The 14,322-nt window shown below is 35.4% G+C and overlaps 1 protein-coding gene across 2 annotated transcripts in view; it reads right to left on the reverse strand.

The window, feature by feature from the left end:
* LOC306886684 (inositol-tetrakisphosphate 1-kinase-like) overlaps window positions 1-14,322 on the reverse strand; it is a 50,286-nt gene that overhangs the window by 30,271 nt on the left and 5,693 nt on the right. The window lies entirely within an intron of this gene.

Genomic DNA, 14,322 nt, shown 5'->3' on the forward strand with positions numbered 1-14,322 from the left:
AAAGAAACAAAAAAATATGCAGATTATGTTTTGCTCATGCCACAGGTTTTGACAACAGCAAAAAAATATTTAACAAGAAAAGCATATTAAACTTATTTTTTTTATTATTTATTTAGGATGCCATCATACCGGATAACATTGACATAAAAATGAAGCCTGGATAAAAATCTGTTGCCTAGCAACACAGAGTTGAGATCCAGAGAACACTGGCTGTAGGAAGAGAATCGAGCCATCAACCTGCCTGTGCTGTTAGAAAACCTCTACAACGCACAACAAAGAGCAACCGTCACAAAGCAAGTGCTAGTCAAGTGTTACAATTTACCCTAGCATTTCTAAAGTTCGTAAAGTTAAATGTGAGCTGCATTTTACTTAAAGCAATAGTTCACCCAAAAATGAAAATTCTGTCATTAATTACTCATCCTCATGATGTTCCAAATCCATAAGCCCTTCGAGTATTCTTGGAACACAAATTAACATTAAATTAAGCTTTCTGACCATGCATAGACTTACTACCACGTTCAAGGCCCAGAAAGGTAGTAAGGACATCATTAAAATAGTCCATGTGACATCATGGTTCAACCTTAATTTTCATATTTTGTTTTCTTTGCACACAAAATAATTCTTGTCGCTTCATAAAATTACGGTTGAACTGGACTATTTTAACAATGTCCTTATCACGTTTCTGAGCCTTGAACGTGTCAGTTGTGTTGCGGTCTATGCAGGGACAAAAAGCTCTCGGAATTCATCAAAAATATCTTAATTTGTGTTCTGAAGATGAAAGAAGGTCCTATGGGTTTGGAACGACACGAGGGTTAATGACAGAATTTTCATTTTTTGGGTGAACTATCCCTTTAATGCTTTGTAGTGAGATCCTGACACTGGATCCAGATAGATCAGGCATGCTGGTGGGGAAGTCCTTTGCATGAGTTTATGGGGTCATTAGGAAGACAGGCAACCATTTTCTCTTCTAACGTCACATTATGCTACACCAGAGTCAAGATAATCATGAAGTGCATAAGCCAGAGCTTATTTATTATTCTGTCAGGAAACATCATGAATGGGTTTGAGGGAGTTATTTAGGTCTCAGTGCGAATCAACTTTTCTGTGTGGGGAAATTGCATTTAAATCAGTCAGAATCCACTCTACTACTCACAATGGCAAAGTGTTGTTCATTGCTGGGTTCTGCAAGCTGGCCAATCCTCTCATCATAACAAACCAGGTGTAGACACGATGTAAATAAGAGATTCATCGTACAATGCAGAGCTTCAGTGATTATAATAGATCGTGTAAAACGAAGTGGAGCGCTCTTTACGCGCTTTCTAAGCTATTATCCATTCAGAATTTGAATACATTCACTAACGGATTCATTCTCAAAGCTGCAATGAATGATTTCCAATATTGCCACTTGCCACTGTGTAGCATTTAACTGAGAGAAAGTGAAGCAGGTCTGATCTGGTACTAATTATCATACTCATAGATCCACATAATCAATGAGGTAAGTGAGCAGATTTTAAGTTAAAATTATAACAACAAAAAAAACTAAATAAAAATTGATTTCTGAAGGATCATGTGACACTGAAGAGTGGAGAAATTCTGGAAACTCAGCTTTGAAATACATTTTTACAATATATTAAAACAGGTTTTCTGTTTAATTATAATAATAATCCCCATAATATAATTGTTGATTTTGACAAAAAAAAAAAAAAATGCAGTCTTGGTGAGCATAAGAGACTTCCTTAAAAACATATAAAATATCATTACAGGAGTGAATCTGCTTTGATTTAAGGCAGGATATTCTGCCAATCTTTAAAAGAATACTGGGATAAAATTATCCAGAAGGCGGCTGTAAAATCTAACAGTGGTAATGAGTAAAACTAGACATGAAGTCGAGGACTTTGCTGGGTCACAGTGACAGATCAAGGCCGCTGGATTTAGAGATACGGACAGATGTACTGAAGGTGCAGCTCAGATTTCACTGGATTTATTCTATTATCTAAAAGAAGCAGAATACTGGATAGACAAAGCAAAACATAGCAAGCGCAAGCGCTTTTATTATGACTAAAATACGAACGAGGGTTTTAGTTTCAGACATTGTCCTCATAAAACTGCCAGGCTTCCTCAAGAACCACCCACGTTAAATCAATTATAAAGTTCATCTTAAATAACACTAATCATTTGATAACACTTAGCAATCAAATGGAAATATGCAGGGTTTCTGACAGTTTTATGAAGGTACATTTAAGACTTTAAGAGGTTTTTAAGGACCGAGTTGAAGGGAACACTATGTTCTCAAAATATAAATGCCTAGGGAGCACTAAATGAGTTTGAAAATGCAACTTTCAAGAAATCAATTACTTTCATTTTACTAACTAAAACTAAAATAAAATAAACTGAAAATAAAATAAAATATTTAACTAGCATGTGGAAATAACTTTTACTGAACCTTCTGATCAAACTGCAAAAAGTTGTTTATTTCTGTCTTGTTTTTTTTTCAGTGCAAATGTCTTAAATCAAGATACACTGCCAAGCAAACTGACATAAGGTTGTGTGTTTTATGAGAAATGTATCAAAGTGAAGATCATATGATTAAAAAAGAACAAATGTCTGCCAGTGGGCTCCGAAAAATCAACTTAATTCACATTGACAGATATTCGTTCTTGTTTCAAGCATAAACTCCCATCATGTTCAATTTCTCAGAAACCAAATTCTTCAAAAATCCTCACTTTGTATCTAAAGTAAATGCATTTAAGCAAGTTTAGATATTTGTATTGGAAAAAAATATATATTTTTGAATGAATTTAAGACTTTCTGCTCTGTTTAATTATTAAAAGGGAGAATTAAGAATTAAGATCTTTTTTTATACTGTACATTATAATGTGGTGTTGCCTAAATTTAAGCATTTAAAACAATTTTCCTTTCTCTTAAAAACAGAATTTTAAAACATTTTATTGCCATAATTTTAAAATAATTATCAGCCCTCAATACAAGTACTTCCATAGATACAATTTAGAAATATTTGAACTTGATGTGAACAAATGTTCAAAAAAATGAATGTATAAATCTGATGAGGGTAAAGTCCAAACACTGCCTTGCATGCGATTCAAAGATAACGTCCATGCTTCAGTGAGCGCATTCATATCACAGGCCTGGAACTGGTGAGATGAGCACGTGTGGTTACAGGACTACACCAACCGTGATGGCTCTGCCAACTTCCTCAAAAATGATTACATACGCAAGGCAATATTGTACCTGAACTTCCTGTCGAATTCAGACAAACAGCAGTTTTGCGGCTGCATATCCAGCTAGTCCCTGAGTGATTATGTCAACAGCACATAACACACATCTGTCCATCCTGTATCAGGCTTACTCAATATTAACCCAAAATTGACCAATCAGAACGGATATTATGTCCTGCCGCTGCTATCCACCATCTTTCCCGACAGCTACGGCCTGTCTCCATAGAAATCCTTGACAGGTCCTGCCAAAAGATGGCGACACTCTAAAGCGATGAAACTATGGTGCGATGTGCTTTTTTAAAACCATTTTTATAGGTTTCATGTTATATTGCCAGCTCAGAAAATATGTGCATGCCGAGTAACGTTAGCCGCACCTGTATCCCTTCTAGCACATTACCACAAATCAGACTAACTTGAAAAATGGTGTGCTCCGCGGTTGAAATAAAATACTTTCTGCTGTTTATTCATGTTAATCTCGTGCTTTAAGTACATATGAAAAGACGATCAGTTCACGTGTTTGAACTGAGGCAATACAGATATCTGTCGACACATTTAAGAGCCACAAAACAATATTTATTGTTTTAATTTCTTTAAAATGACCATTTAAAAGCTGAGGGTCCTGAGACCTTGTTTCATATCAGAAGTAACTTGCTTCGTCTTCTCTGTCGGTGTGTTGTCAGTTTCCTCTTTGCTCTGCGATGTATTTTTCACTGCGTGAGAACATGCGTTTAGTGTGAGAGTGGCATTGTGTGTCGGTCATGGCAACAGTAACTAAGGGTGGGCGGGTTTTGCGAACGTTCAACTGAGTTATAAAATCCAATTGCGAGGGAAAAAAGACTGACTTTTTTTTTTTACAATTGCAATTTTGACTTTATAACTCCCAACTGTGTGCTGTAACTTGCAATTCTGGCATTCTCAGAAAGAAAGAAACAAGAGAAAAGTCAGAATTGTTAATTCATGTCACAATTCTGAGAAAAAGTCAATTGCAATTACTTTTTTTTTATTATTCAGTGACTAGCTTCCATACAAAACTGACATATTTTAAGTAATCTGAATTGTTTCAGTTCTGCATACTTACAACTTTGAATTTCTTAACTTTAATTTTTTTTAATTTTAAACTTAATTTTTTTTAGTTTTGCCGACTTACAGGCTTTACAGTGTATATGTAAATATAATAAAATGTTACACAGCACAATGTATAAAGTAAGCAAATATTTCAAACAATAATAAAGAATCTGAAGATGATCTAAGGCTGTCATGTTTTAGTCCAGATTAAAATGTAAAAATGTTTAAGTGTGAACTAATATTTGAAAATAAGTATCAAATATTGAAGCGTTTGTTGTTGTTTGATAAACACCACATATATTAAAGTGCCCACAATAAGTGGCCATTCACAAAGAACGCAGTTTTACAGTTAAAACACATAATGGTCAAACATGTGAGTCTAGTGCAGGTTTACAAAGAAAAACTATGGAGAAGTAGTGCATTCTGTGTGGATACCCCCCAACAATACTATGCATGTGTATTACCACATTATATTGTATTACCAAATACCGACACGTCTGCACACTTAAAAAGACTTAAAACTCAACCACATAACATTGTCAACTATTCACAAAACCCTTGCATCATCAGGGTGGCAATTACAACTCACATTTTTCTTTAGATAATGTAAAAAAAAAAAACTATTACTAGTATCTTTTACCAAAGAAAGAAAGAGAAAGCTGAAATAAAGCAACATACCAGTCAACAAAACAAAAGAGGAATAAAAGGAAGAAAGAGGAGTAAGCAGTCTACTTTTGTACATGATGGCAAGTAAATGAATGATTATTTTTCTTGTTGGGTGAAGCATTTCTTTAAATCTGTGATTAAAGCAATTATTTTTTTGTTTGTCACTGTCGTGAATGTCATTGGAAGATCATCAAGGCCAAATGGATCTCTAGGGAAATCTAGATGAGAGCTCACAGAAGACTAGAGGCACAATCACGTAACAATAAAGAAAGCCTGTCCTGAAAATAATGCAGTTACTGACAACATATAAATGGTGTCAGGACTCAGAACAGCTGAACAGATCTTCTCTTAACTCGGATTGACTCCGGACCGCTCGAGTAATTTGTTTGACGAGGTTCCAAAAGGATTAACATTTTAATCCACAAAACACTTGCAATCTTTGCTAGTATGATTGACACACTCATGGGGTCACCAATATATTCAAGTGACAGACTTGCAGTGACTTGATTTACTCAAAAACTTGAAAGTCCTTGAGTGGCCCAGCCAGAGACCGGACTTGAACCCAATCAAACATTTCTGAAGAGACCTGAAAATGGCCAACTGGCTGTCCTCATCTAACCAGACAGAGCTTGAGAAGACCTGCAAAAAAGAATGGCAAAGGTACTCAAATCCAGTGGCTGGTTGCACCAACTGTGTTTAAGTTATCCATTGAGGTATAGATATTTTAAACTGGTATTGGACTGGCATCAATATCGTCAGATACTCAAGGATGCAGTATCGCTATATCTGAATCTATATAGCTATATATCTGTATACCTAAAAGGGTCCATATTGGTGCCTTAAAGATATTACATTTACATTTAGGCCTAGTCATTTAGCAGACTCTTTTATCCAAAGCGATTTACAATCGAGGACAATAGAAGCAATCAAAGAAAACTAAAGAGGAATATGCAAGTGCTATGACAAGTCTCAGTTAGCCTAACGCAATACACGTAGGAAGGTTTTTTTTTTATTATATAATAAATACAAATAAAATAGATAGAATACAAAAATAGAACAAGCTAGTGTTAGAGGCCTTTTTTTGCTTTGTTAATTGTATAATAAATATAAAGAAAACAAATAGATAGAATGCAAAAAGAATAGAGAAGCTAGTGTAATTTTTTTTTTTAAGAAAACAAGACATGTGACATGCATTCTTTTCGGTTCATTAAAATTAATCTTGCTGCTGCGTTCTGGATTAATTGTAAAGGTTTGAAAGAACTGGCTGGAAGACCTGCCAAGAGAGCATTGCAGTAGTCCAGCCTGGACAGAACAAGAGCCTGAACAAGGAGTTGTGAAGCATGCTCCGAAAGAAAGGGCCTGATCTTCTTGATGTTGAATAAAGCAAATCTGCAGGACCGGGCAGTTTTAGCAATGTGGTCTGAGAAAGTCAGCTGATCAATCAATCATAACTCCAAGGTTTCTGGCTGTTTTTGAAGGAGTTATGGTTGATGTGCCTAACTGGATGGTGAAATTGCGATGAAACGATGGGTTTGATGGAACTGTCTGAAGGGAAACCGGTCTGTAGTTCTCTAAAAGAGATGGGTTAAGGGTGGATTGATGGGTTAAGGGTGGAAGTAGTGTGGTTATATGAGCCTGTCTATTAGTATATAATTATATATTATTAATAAATAAATAAAATAATTAATTATAATAATATATAATTATTCATTAATATAATGATATATTAGTGCCAATACCTTCTAAACTAGTTCATTAGTTACTGTCCCAGTAACAGTTTCTTTGTTTTTGATTTTACATTTTTTGGGACAGTGTACATACAGTAGAACACATCAAATGTGTGACCCTGGAGCACAAAACCAGTCTTAAGTCGCTGGGGTATATTTGTAGCAATAGACAAAAATACATTGTATGGGTCAAAATTATTAATTTTTCTTTTATGCCAAAAATCATTAGGATATTAAGTAAAGATCATGTTCCATGAAGATATTTTGTAAATTATCTACTGTAAATATATCTATATCTGTAAATATATAAAACTTAATTTCTGATTAGTAATATGCATAGCTAAGAACTTCATTTGGACAACTTTAAAGGCGATTTTCTCAATATATTTTGCACCCTATTACAGATCTTCAAATAGTTGTATCTCGGCCAAATATTGTCCTATCCTATACATCAAAGAACAAACCATCATCAAACCATACATCAAGCTTTCAAATCATGTATTAATCTCAATTTTGAAAAATTGACCCTTATGACTGGTTTTGTGGTCCAGGGTCCCATACATGATAAACCTTAGCTCAAATGCACCTTGCTGACATGCAAGAATCAATGAGGTTTGTTCTTACGCATCAAACAAGTACAGTTTCATTAACTTTTTAAAAGCACCAAAGTTTGTGTAATGAACTTTCAATGGATGGATATTAAAACATGAAGTTTTAACAAAAGTATTTTGTGTTTCGAAGATGACCTTATGAACAACATGAGGTTAAATGATGACCATTTTAATTTCAGGGTGAACTCTCTAACTCTTTCCCCGCCACTGATGGAATTTTCCGGCTTTCTGTGTTTTCACTGTCATTACACATCTTCTGAAAGAGTATTGAATTTCTGTATCAAAAAACAGCAAATAAGAAGCAGAAGCCAGCGACTGCATATGTAAGCAGATGCATATCTAAACAAACAATCATCAAACATTAAACAGCATTTAAATCAAAACTGAATAACGCTAGCGACCCAAGAAGTGGTAAAGGAGTGTGAAGCTTTGAGGGTGTTGATGAAGCGCCGATCTATTCCATCTATGTTTTTATCATTGATCTGAATCTGATCCGGATGTAGTCTCTTACAGAAACAATTTTCTCAGCTTTCTGTTCAAAATGTTGCTTCTTTTATGAAACTTAACCACATTCAGTTGGGTGATTCTCACGAAATCTTAGTTTTAAAAATTTCAAGCATGAAATTTTAAAAATGCTTAAATTAACTTTTTTTTTTTTTTTTCAGATATTAGCAACAAAGTCTGGAACGCTGTGAACATCAATTAAAAATTTGTACTTACCATTTAACACCTTTTTTAACATAATTTCCAAAATAAGTCCTAAAAAATCTCATTACCGCAACCGACTGAAAACATCACCACTCTTAGAAAAGCAAATACATTTTCACATTTTTAAAAATGGATTATTAGTAGTCATGCACAGTTACTTGAAATTCTGAAATAATATTTATTTTTAATTTAACAGTTTTTTTCATTTTGATTGATTTCTCTCATTACCGCAACACCTTCCACAATTTACAAACAATTTTTTTTAAATATTTAGATGAAACCTGACATTTTTTCAAAATGATGAGACAAACCTCAAAGAACATAATTTGTAGATTCTGCACGTGGATTTAAAATCAAAGTACTATTATTCTATGAATTAAATTAACATCTAATGAACATCTGTTGCGGTAATGATACATAGGTTTCGGAAATTAGGTTAATTATTTCGGTAATGATAATAAGTTTACTAGTGTGAGATTTATACTGAGACTAGTATACTAGTCTGAGATAATGTAGAAAAAACTGATAATATTTGCACAATCATGCATTCAAGTTCAAAACAGTTTTATTGTGTAGTGCTTAAAAATACAAAAGCCAATATTTTTTTTTTTAAATTAGGAAAAACATTACAACAGGAATAAACAGGGCAACATTTCAACGTGTACCTAAAAAACTTTGAGCCATTTTACTATGGCACTAAAACAAATAACTGACCAACTGACCAACAAATACCACATTCTGATTTGTCAGAACTTGTCACATGTATATTAATTATACACGCTACACAACATGTTCTGCACAACAAGAACAGTGTACATGTAATGCTACACAACCGTTCTACACAACAAGAACAGATGTGTAGAGTGTTCACACACATAAAACATCATACACTTTTAATTTATGGAAGTTGTCTATTTCATAGTGATTGTTTCAAAATTAAAAGTAGAGTGTCATTTAACCTCCTTAAGTGCAGTTAACTGATTCTCTTGTATTTGATTTTCCTGCTTACACCACAACCAATTAATTCAATACCGTGTTGGGATCATCTTGGTGGTAGCATGCAAATGAACATCGTATGGTGTCAGTGTTTTACACATGTTTGTTTGTGTACTTTTAGTTTTAAACCATCTCTTATTTACAGCTTTAAGAATATTTCATCCAGCAACTGAACATAAAAAATAACTTTTTCTCCTTTTAGGTAAAGTTACTTTAGCCTTAAGCTGTTTCTTTCGTTTATAATAACGCTTTGAGTTTTCCCACCACTGTCTTTTTTTCTTTTCATGTTGCTTCGTAGTCAGCTCTTCAGTTTTCTTTATTTTGCCAGTTTGTTTTCGTTTTTGATACCTGGAATGTACACATCTTTATGTACACATCTTCATATAGTATAGACTTGATGCTTGTGTGTGTGTGTGTGTGTGTGTTCTATAATGGGCCTATAGTTGTGGGGTGGGGTAGAGCTTAATTTTAGTCTTTGAAATTAATTGAAGAATTAAGTAAACAAGAAAATATACAAACAAATTACAAACAGAAGAACAAATAACTGTTTAATTCAATTATTACTAAATTGTAACAAATTTATTAATTTAAATTATTGAAGTTTGTTTTTAATAAAATTAATGACAGAGTGCAGCAAATGTATTAGGCTGCTGTTACTTTAAGAGTCACACAACCAACATGCCTTAGTGTGGCGGGAATTTCCCACAGTATGAACAGTACACTTAATCCAGCACCAAATCCCTGTTATAGTAGTGGCTAAAGGGTTGTGTGTGTGTGTGTGTGTGTGTGTGTGTGTGTGTGTGTGTGTGTGTGTGTATGTACTCATGTACAAACCCGATTCCAAAAAAGTTGGGACACTGTACAAATTATGAATAAAAAAGGAATGCAATAATTTACAAATCTCATAAACTTATATTTTATTCACAATAGAATATAGATGACATATCAAATGTTGAAAGTGAGACATTTTGAAATGTCATGCCAAATATTGGCTCATTTTTGATTTCATGAGAGCTACACATTCCAAAAAAGTTGGGACAGGTAGCAATAAGAGGCCGGAAAAGTTAAATGTACATATAAGGAACAGCTGGAGGACCAATTTGCAACTTATTAGGTCAATTGGCAACATGATTGGGTATAAAAAGAGCCTCTCAGAGTGGCAGTGTCTCTCAGAAGTCAAGATGGCAAGAGGATCACCAATTCCCCCAATGCTGCGGTGAAAAATAGTGGAGCAATATCAGAAAGGAGTTTCTCAGAGAAAAATTGCAAAGAGTTTGAAGTTATCATCATCTACAGTGCATAATATCATCCAAAGATTCAGAGAATCTGGAAAAATCTCTGTGCGTAAGGGTCAAGGCCAGAAAACCATACTGGATGCCCGTGATCTTCGGGCCCTTAGACGGCACTGCATCACATACAGGAATGTTACTGTAATGGAAATCACAACATGGGCTCAGGAATACTTCCAGAAAACATTGTCGGTGAACAATCCACAGTGCCATTCGCCGTTGCTGGCTAAAACTCTATAGGTCAAAAAAGAAGCCATATCTAAACATGATCCAGAAGCGCAGGCGTTTTCTCTGGGCCAAGGCTTATTTAAAATGGACTGTGGCAAAGTGGAAAACTGTTCTGTGGTCAGACGAATCAAAATTTGAAGTTCTTTTTGGAAAATTGGGACACCATGTCATCCGGACTAAAGAGGACAAGGACAACCAGAGTTGTTATCAGCGCTCAGTTCAGAAGCCTGCATCTCTGATGGTATGGGGTTGCATGAGTGCGTGTGGCATGGGCAGCTTACACATCTGGAAAGGCACCATCAATGCTGAAAGGTATATCCAAGTTCTAGAACAACATATGCTCCCATCCAGACGTTGTCTCTTTCAGGGAAGACCTTGCATTTTCCAGCATGGCAATGCCAGACCACATACTGCATCAATTACAACATCATGGCTGCGTAGAAGGAGGATCCGAGTACTGAAATGGCCAGCCTGCAGTCCAGATCTTTCACCCATAGAAAACATTTGGCGCATCATAAAGAGGAAGATGCGACAAAGAAGACCTAAGACAGTTGAACAACTAGAAGCCTGTATTAGACAAGAATGGGACAACATTCCTATTCCTAAACTTGAGCAACTTGTCTCCTCAGTCCCCAGACGTTTGCAGACTGTTATAAAAAGAAGAGGGGATGCCACACAGTGGTAAACATGGCCTTGTCCCAACTTTTTTGAGATGTGTTGATGTCATGAAATTTAAAATGCTTATTTTTCCCTTAAAATTATACATTTTCTCAGTTTAAACATTTGATATGTCATCTATGTTGTTTTCTGAATAAAATATTGAAATTTGAAACTTCCACATCATTGCATTCTGTTTTTATTCACAATTTGTACAGTGTCCCAACTTTTTTGGAATCGGGTTTGTACATTTCCTAACATTGTAGGGTGTTTTTTGCTGATTACACCTGCTGTAACATCTCCAAACCTAACCTCTCTCTCTCCTTCCTTCTGTACTCATTGAGCAGTTCTTGGTTGCTGTGTAATTTCTCCCTGAATTTTGTCAACCTGGCCTTTGCTAAAAAAATAATTCTCTCACTTGCTGACTGTCTACAATGAAACAAATCATAATGCAAAATATCAAGATTTAGCTAATTTTAAATTAACATTAAATTTATAAGAGATATTTAAAAGTCATACACAATATGCTTAAATTCTCATTCCCGAAACATAAGTTCTCTTTACCGCAACTGGCCTTAAATGGGTGCGGTATATGAGAATGGTGTTGCGGAGGATGAGGTGCCTCAGTATGTTTTGCTAACAATAGAGAAGCCATGATGGCTTTGCTAATTTTTTCTCAGTGCATATAATTAGACCTTAATAAAGTACATTTTCATAGAAAATTGTAAATCTAACAATTTTCAAAATGTAGAAAACTTCCTGTTTCGGTAATGATAATCAAAATGTCGTGTTAACATTTTGACAATATAATTTTTAACATTTAACTGGAGAGATATAAAAAGATGATCTAACCTGGTAGCCATCTTGAAGTAACTGGCCCATGTGCTCCTTCACTCAAAATCAAAATGGATTTAAATTCTGTATGTGTGTTTAAACAGTCCTTAAAAAATGTTGCGGAGGATGAGAACATCAGGCATGGACACATTATTTTTCTACTTTTTTTCATTATTATTATACATGAATATTCAGTAAATCATTTTTTCTGTCATCTAAAATAATATAGTAGAACATCCATTTATTTATTTTTTTTAAATATTTTTGTTAATTTGTTTAAATTACAACATAACACACATTGAAACACAGCCGGACGCATTGCGGTAATGAGAATTTCAGCAGAAAATGCAGTAAAATAGAAATATTATTAATTCTCATGTTGAAATTACACATTGTGCAAGGTAGAGAACTGTATTGTCTTCATTCTGATGTTTTTTTATTTTACTAAATTACACGTTTTATATTTAAAATCATTAGTGCCATGGTGTTTTAATGGTTTCGTGAGAATCACCCAGTTGATGTTAAAAACAGAATGCATGAAGCTAGAATAACATGGGTTTTGTTCTTTCTTTTGAGATATTGCGTGTCAGATAAAAAATTCTGGGGACCATGAAAGTTTGTGAAAATGATCAAATGCTGGCAGTGGCTGTTGCTCGATGGGCGTCCTGAGTTCGAATCCCTATCTCTCTCCCACTTCACTTCCTGTCGGTTCTGATCTGTTTTATCCTAATGAAAATAAAAAAATAAAAAAATAAAAAAGAGAGCGAGAGATGCTGGTGGGGAAAGACATAAGGGCCTGAATACTTATGGCAATGCAATATTTCAGATTTTCTTTTTAATTTGAAAAGTTATCACAAATCTGGTTTTTACTTTGTTATTATGGGGTACCGTGTGTAGAATATTGTGGATAAAAATTATCATAAATGTTGACAAAAAAAAAATGTAGCAGACTATCAGTATTTGAAATCAATCTAAAATGCAGATGACTCAAGTTGCACTAAACAGATTTCAGTCCAATCAAATGCTCTCATTCTGAGAATGTCGCTCCACCAAGCTCATGGACCATAGCTAAGATGTCACCAAAGCCTATCCACCTTTTTCCTGACCGGATGCTGTCGTGTTCCGGTCTTCATAGAAGTCCATGTTAAAATGGGGTAAAAAGATTGACTGAATTAATTAAACTGAAACTTTTTATACAAGTAAATATACAAATGTGTGCAGGGTGTTGTTGTTGTTAGCTCCCACAGTAACAGCAATAAACTTAAAGGTGCTGTATGTACGTTTTTGACTCTACTAAAGCATAAAAATTCCATAATATGTTTGCAGATATTTAAGAAACATGCCAAGTTAACATACTTGTTTATCTGAAAAACAATGATACAGTCAGTTATTCTCCTTTGAAAATGTGCGTTCCGGCCCGGAACGTCGGTCTGTGTTTTGGTTTGTGAAACCCACCCACTACCTGTTTACCCAATTGTATTTTGGCACCCCGGGTTGCCAGTTGGTGGAAAACACGGCGCATTTCATTTCATTCATCGTCATGTGCGCTCGTTCCTGTTGGTGTCGTCAGTCTGGCAACCTGCGTGTGCGTCAAGTCTGAGGAGGAGGGGCCTGGGTGAAAAAAAACCCTCTCCAATGTTTTGAATTTGGACTGCAATCCTTCATACAGCACCTTTAAAGGGCACCAAACACACACAGTTTCACCCAATCCCATGTTAATCTTGAGTACCTATAGAGTAGTAGTGCATCCTTCATATCTCCAAAAAGCCTTTAGTTTTATCATATTAATAAAAGAAAGATACAGCTTTACGATTCTCTCCGGAAAAAGCCGAGCTCCTGGAGGCGTGCCGTGTGGGCGGAGCTAAAGAGTGACGAGCACTTGCACCAATCACCAACAAAACAGAGACATTTGATGCCGTTTCATTTACCATCTGCAGTTCTGAATCATGACCGGGATCTTTTATAGCTGGGACTGCTCAGTATTGAACGATGTGCAAATCCTGCGTCAAACTAGGCCTCGTTTATAAAACGTTCATCAACAAACACACTTGAGAAACTCTGTTGATGCCCCGAAAAACAAACTGTAGCCACGTAACGGTGGGTTCTTTTGGGAAGCTGAACAAGGTTATCTTTCCCTCACAACCAAAAACACACTTCTTCAGAGACATTCTTCCTGAGCGAGTCCCGTGCAGTGCTGCCGAATGAAAAGCGTTTATGGGCGCGCTCTCGTTCTCGCTCTGGTCGATGCGTGCACGGGCTCGTTCTTCCGGGAGAAATGCCCATATAAGGAGTTCCACTGTCGTTT

This window comes from Barbus barbus, assembly GCF_936440315.1.
Source record: "Barbus barbus genome assembly, chromosome: 20".
In the NCBI taxonomy this organism is placed as follows: domain Eukaryota; kingdom Metazoa; phylum Chordata; class Actinopteri; order Cypriniformes; family Cyprinidae; genus Barbus; species Barbus barbus.